The sequence below is a fragment of the Manacus vitellinus genome, unplaced genomic scaffold, assembly GCF_001715985.3.
Source record: "Manacus vitellinus isolate BGI_N305 unplaced genomic scaffold, ASM171598v3 scaffold_89_pilon, whole genome shotgun sequence".
NCBI lineage: Eukaryota > Metazoa > Chordata > Aves > Passeriformes > Pipridae > Manacus > Manacus vitellinus.
Genome location: NW_021940863.1, coordinates 121,927 through 127,926, shown reverse-complemented (window position 1 = coordinate 127,926; position 6,000 = coordinate 121,927). Strand labels below are relative to the sequence as shown.

General features: G+C 45.0%; 1 protein-coding gene across 1 annotated transcript in view; it reads left to right on the top strand.

The window, feature by feature from the left end:
• The first annotated feature begins 1,511 nt into the window (after positions 1-1,511).
• Positions 1,512-6,000, top strand: part of LOC103756639 (unconventional myosin-X) — a 124,984-nt gene continuing 120,495 nt past the window's right edge. The window contains exon 1 of the mRNA XM_029965021.1: positions 1,512-1,607. The gene's annotated coding sequence lies outside the window, so the exon portion shown is untranslated. The remainder of the gene's footprint in view (positions 1,608-6,000) is intronic.

The following is a 6,000-nucleotide window of genomic DNA, read 5'->3' as shown; positions in this document are numbered from 1 at the left end:
TGTTAGTAAAGGGTTACCAACAGGTTGAAGGAGGTGATCCTACTCTTCTGCTCAGCTCTGGTGAGGTCACACCTGGAGTGCTGTGTCCAGTTGTGGGCTCCCCAGTGTAGGGGAGATATGGACATACTGAATAGGGTCCAACAAAGGACCAGAAAGATGATGAAGGGACATGAACATTATTGTGTGTCTCAGTGCTGTTGTTGTCCCATCATAGAAAGATAAACATAGATAATGTTTATTCAACATTATCTAAAGCATATGTAACTTGTAATGTGGCTGAAGTCTGTGGTAGATTCACAGGCCACTTGCCTTAAATATGCAATAAAAATAAAAAACTGTGTTTGTCTTGATTGTCAATCAGGACTCTCCCCCTTCCTCCCCCTCCAGCCTTAACGAGGCTGTAGGTCTAGTTTCTGTGCTTAGAAATTCAGGCAAGGGCAGCCTTTGGATGCTAGCATGCAAAATTATTTTACTTGTTTTTTTTCAGTGATTGTACACCCAAAGTCACAACCTTATGATTATCAGGCTATATCCCAGCACTTTTCCACCACCCATTTACTTTTTTCTTTAGGAGATAATTTGACTGCTTTGGTGAAAAAAATCTCTGTTCTCCGAATGCCATGAAAATATTGTCATTCTGATATGGAGCCAGCTGTCTGTAGAGAATGGGAGTATAGTTTGGGTTGGAGATCGGACCATGAGTTGCTGCTGCTCAATGTTTTCATGCCAGTTAAGAACTTCTCCTACACAGTAGCAACTTGAGTGTCTATTGTTTATGGGATGGCTTTTGCTGCAGCTGCAGCATGAGCTGTGGTCCTCCTCCCTTGTTCTCAGTGCTGGATATTTCTGTTTTCTTAATGCTGCATCTACCAGCCAGGTGGTAGGTGCAACATTAAGCTCTGCCTGCTGTACTAGACTGACTTGGGTGTCTCACTGGTAGTGTTTCCAATGCCTCCTCACCTCCAGAAAGCAAATATCAGTAATCCTGCTTGCTACTAGTTGGGTTTTTTTAATCCTCTGCATTGTAGTGCAGGCAAGAGAGGAGAACCCTGTAAAGGGCAAAGTAGTTTAGAAAAGAGGTGAAAGATGGCAATGCTGTGAGTGCCTGACAGAGGCTGAAAATAAACAGGTAGGGAGCCAGCTGGCTTTGGGGAAGATCTTCTAAACTGTGTGTAAATTCAACACCGCTCTGTAATTTTACATGTGCTAACATGAGGCACATGACTCAGAGAATCAGAGAATTGGCTCCAGCTGCTCTTGCTGGCATTGAGGAACTTGTACAAAAAAAAAAAAAAGACACTTCAGTGTAGTTCTTCTGTATTTACTGATCGAGCAGAAACCAACTTGCTAACAGATTATTTTATTTTATTTCTTTCCCTTGCTTATTTGGATTTTACTCTCACTTTCTCTCCTATTATTTGATAAGTATTTCCAGAGGAAAATACTGAGTGAAATTATTTTTCCAGTTTTCTGTTATGTCATGTATAATTGTCTTTTGTTTATTGCAGGGGTCTCGGGTCTGGCTGCGAGAAAATAATCAACATTATCCCAGTACTGTTCATTCATGTGCAGAAGGAGTTGTCGTATTCAGGACAGATTATGGTCAGGTATGGGCATTGCTCCTCTATGTTTTGTCCTTTTTGCCTTTCCTGTAACAAGCTTTTCACAGAATCACAGAATTGATCAGGTTGGAAGGGGCACTGTGGGTCATCCGGTCCAAACTCCCTGCTCAAGCAGAGTCTTCCTAGAGCACATGGCACAGGATTGCATCCACATGGTTCTTGAATATCTCCAGTGGGGGAAACTCCACAACCTCTCTGGGCAACCTATTCCAGTGCACAGTCACCTGCACAGTAAAATTTTTCCTTATGTTTAGGTGGAACTTCCTGTACACCTGCCCGTTTCCTCTTGTTCTGTTCTTTGGCACCACTGAGAAAAGCCTAGCTCCATCCTACTGACATCCACCCTTTAGATATTTATAGACATTAATGAGGACCCCTCTCAGTTGCCTCCTTGAGGCTGAATAGGCCCAGCTCCCTCATAAGAGGGATTCTCCAGACCCTTTACCAACTTAGTAGCTCTCTGCTGGACCTGCTCCAAGAGCTCCATGTCTCTCTTGTACTGGGGAGCCCAGAACTGGACACAGTACTCCAAATGTGGCCTCACCAAGGCTGAGTAGAGGGGCAGGATCATCTCCCTTAACCTGCTGGCAATGCTCTTTCTAATGCATCCCAGGATTCTGTTGACCTTCTTGGCCACAGGGACACGCTGCTGGTTCATGAACAGCTTGTTGTCCACCAGGACACCCAGGTCCTTCTCCACAGCACAGCTTTCCAGCAGGTCAGCCCACAGCCTGTACTGGTGTATGGGGTTATTCCTCCCCAGGTGCAAGACCCTGCATTTGCCCTTGTTGAAGTTCAGAATATTCTCTACCCATGTCTCCCACCTATTGAGGTCCCTCTGAAGGGCCACACAGCCCTCAGGTGTCAGCCAGTCCTTCCAGTTTTGTATCATCAGCAGACTTGCTGAGGAGGCACTCTATTCCCTCATCCAAGTAATTGAGGAACAAGTTAAACAACACTGGGCCCAATATAGAACCCTGGGGGACACCACTAGTGGCAGACCTCCAACTAGACTCTATACCACTGATGACGACCCTCAGGGATCTGCCACTCAGCTGGTTCTCAATCCATCCCACTGTTCACTCATCCAACCCACAGTTCTTGAGTTTACCTATGAGGATTTCATGAGAGACACTGTTGAAAGCCTTGCTGAAGTAGAGATAGGCAATATCCACTATTCTTCCCTTATCCATCCAAGTAGTTGTATCATCGTAGAAGGCAATCAGGTTGGTAAAAAATGATTTAACTTGAAGGCATGCTGACTACTCCTGATCACCTTCTTCTCCTCCATGTGGCCTCCAGAATGATGTACTTCCTCACCTTTCCAGGGATTAAGGTGAGGCTCACTGGCTGGTAGTTTCCCAGTTCCTTCTTCTAGCCCTTTTTGAAGACTGGAGTGACATTTGCTTTCTTCCAGTCCTCAGACACCTACCCGGATCTCCATGACCTCTCAAAGATGATTGTGATACTGTCCCCCTCCCCCATCATATCTAGGTTAAAGCCCTGGCAATGAGTCTCCCTAGTTCCTGGGAAAAGACTCTCCTCCCTCTCTGAGAAAGGTGAGTCCCATCTGATGCCAGCATGGCTGGAGCTGCGCAGGACATACCATTGTCAAAAAACCCAAAGTTATGGTGGTGACACTGGCTGTGGAGCCCTGTATTTTCTCCTTGTGGGGAGGCATAGGGGAAACTAAACGGTTTGTGAATAAAATATTCATTTTGTATGACCTGAATGTGCAACTTGGTTTTGATAATTTGTTCTGTTGCCTGTCAGTTGCTATGATTGTGTCTGACAAAGCTGAAGCAATGCTGCCAGGTGTGAGAGCCTTGTTCCACATAGGTCAGTGATTATGTAGTTTACTGGAGAGAGGTGGCCTCTTCATGGTTGTATTCCCTTACAGTAACAGAAAGTGGGGGCTGGCACATGGCCAAAAAAATTAAAGCATGTCTTTCAGAGCCAGAGAACCCTTATTTTCTTTACATGCCTTTCTGCAGGCAGGAAAGGAACCAGACAGAGTTGCAGAGGGGCTTTTGATGAGCAAGATATAATGTACTCACAGTTAAATTGCTACTCTCCTAGCAGTGAGGGAGGAAAACGATGAAGTGACTCAGTGAACAAAGGAAGGGCTGTGTTATGATGTCATCTGTCTGGACTTGTTACAGCATTTGACATGGTCCCCCACAACATCCTTCTCTCTAAATTGGAGAGGTATGGATTTGATGGAGGAACTGTTTGGCAGTTGAGGAATTGGTCAGATGGCTGCATCCAAGTGGTAGTAGTCAACAGCTCAATATCTAGATGGAGATCGGTGACAAGTGCTATCTGTCAGGGGTCTGTACTGGGACCAGGACTGTTTATAATCTTCATCAATGAGATAGGCAGTGGGATCAAGTGCAGCCTCAGTAGGTTTGCAGATGACACAAAGATGAGTAGTGCAGTTGATAAGCCTGAGGGACAGGATGCCATCCAGAGAGACCTGGGCAAGCTCAAGAAGTGGGCATGTGTGTATTTCATGAGGTTTAACAAGGTCAAATACAAGGTTCTGCATTTGGATTGGAGCATTGCCTGGTGTCAGTACAGGCTGGGGGATGAACAGATTAGAGCAGCCCTGCTGAGAAGGATTCAAAATGCTGGTGGATGAAAAGCTGGACGTGAGCTGGCAATATGTGGACATGAGTTGGCAGCCCAGGGCTGGGCATTCTGGGCTGCATCAAAAGTAGTGTGGCAGCAGGTCGAGGGAGGTGATTCTGACCCTCTAGTCCACTTTTGTAAGACCTCTATAGTACTGCATCCAACTCTGGAGTCCTCAGCACAGGAAGGATGTGGACCTGTTGGAGCCATGGAAATGATGGGATGGACCACCTCTAAGGTGATAAGGACAGGCTGAGCATTGAGGTTGTTCAGCCTGGAGAAGGGAAGGCTCCAGGGAGACTTTATAGCATTACCAAAAGGGGCCTATAAGAAAGCAAGGGACAAACTTTTTAGCATGGACTGTTGCAATAGGACAAAGAGTAATGTCTTTACACTAAAAGAAGGTAGATTTAAATGAAATTAAAGAAGAAATTTTTTACTGTGAGGGTGATGAGATACTGGAAGAGGTTGCCCAGACAGTGTAGATGCTCCATCGCTGGAGGTCTTCAAGGTCAGGTTGAATGAGGTTTTGAGCAACCTGGTTTAGTGGAAAGTGCCTCCCCTCACTGCAGGGGAGTTGGACTGGATGACTTTTACAGGTCTCTTCCAATCCAAGGCATTCTATGATTCCGTCATCCTTTTCAAGTTAACCTGCACCAAGTTACCAGGAATATTGGATTGGTGATCCAGATGCACATGGTACGGAGAAAGACATACACAAAAGTAGACTGAGAACAACTACCACTGGGTGCAAAGCCTCCTCTCAGAGAAACAAGACCACCTGTGTACCAGTTTGTTTACTGTGGGTTGTATTTTAAATTGTACCTTTGGAGTTCTCAGATTTTGGAGGTTGCATATTTTGACTCGTCTTACTGAAATTTGAAGTTCGATGAAGTGGAGAGTCTGAGAGTGTTTCCTCTGTTGGCTTTTTCAAGCAGAAAAAGAAGGATCCATAACATCACCATTACATTTGGGCTGCAGAGTAGAAAACCTGCTGTGTGTGTTGTTACCCTAACATGTCCTCCAAGAAATGTCCTGCGTTGGACCTTTCATTTTAAACACAAGCCCTCTTCAACTCCTAGTAGGAGTCATCCACATGCTTGTAGGAGAGGCAACTTGTAATTTGCATGGGATTTTCTAACTGAATGTGCAGCCAAAAAGAAATTACTAAAAGAACCTGACTTTTAGTAATGTTTTGAGCTGCAAAATCCTTATACTTAAGGGAACCACAGATGCTGCTGTAAAACAGCTTGCTTTGGTGCCCTAGAAAAGAATGGCAAAGCTAGTGTTGGCATCTACCATCAGAAGAGGTACTTGTTAATGGTCTTCTATGTGTGTGTTACGTGTGATGTTACTGCCTTTCCATGGTGCACATAATGCAAGCTGAAACTTCGGGTAATATGGAAAAGGCCTTAAGTCTTTACCGTGATGTCATCTGACTGACCACGTTTGCTTAACAAACCTTGGTGCTATAAACATCACTGGGAAAAAATTACCTCCTTCGTTTTGGCCTGCATGTGTTAAAAGCACGTGGTGCAAAATGGGAAGAACGTAGGGATCAACCTTGAGACCTGTGATGTGGCATTCCATCTCCTCAGCAGGTTTGAGCTGGCAGCTGCCCAGCCAAAGGCACAGTAGCAATTCACTACAGTTGATAACATGAATCATTTTCAACGCTTGTGGTTTCGGGAGCACACTTTGTGTGTAAAAGGACTGTGCAAGCTGACATGGGTCAGTTAATAACTTT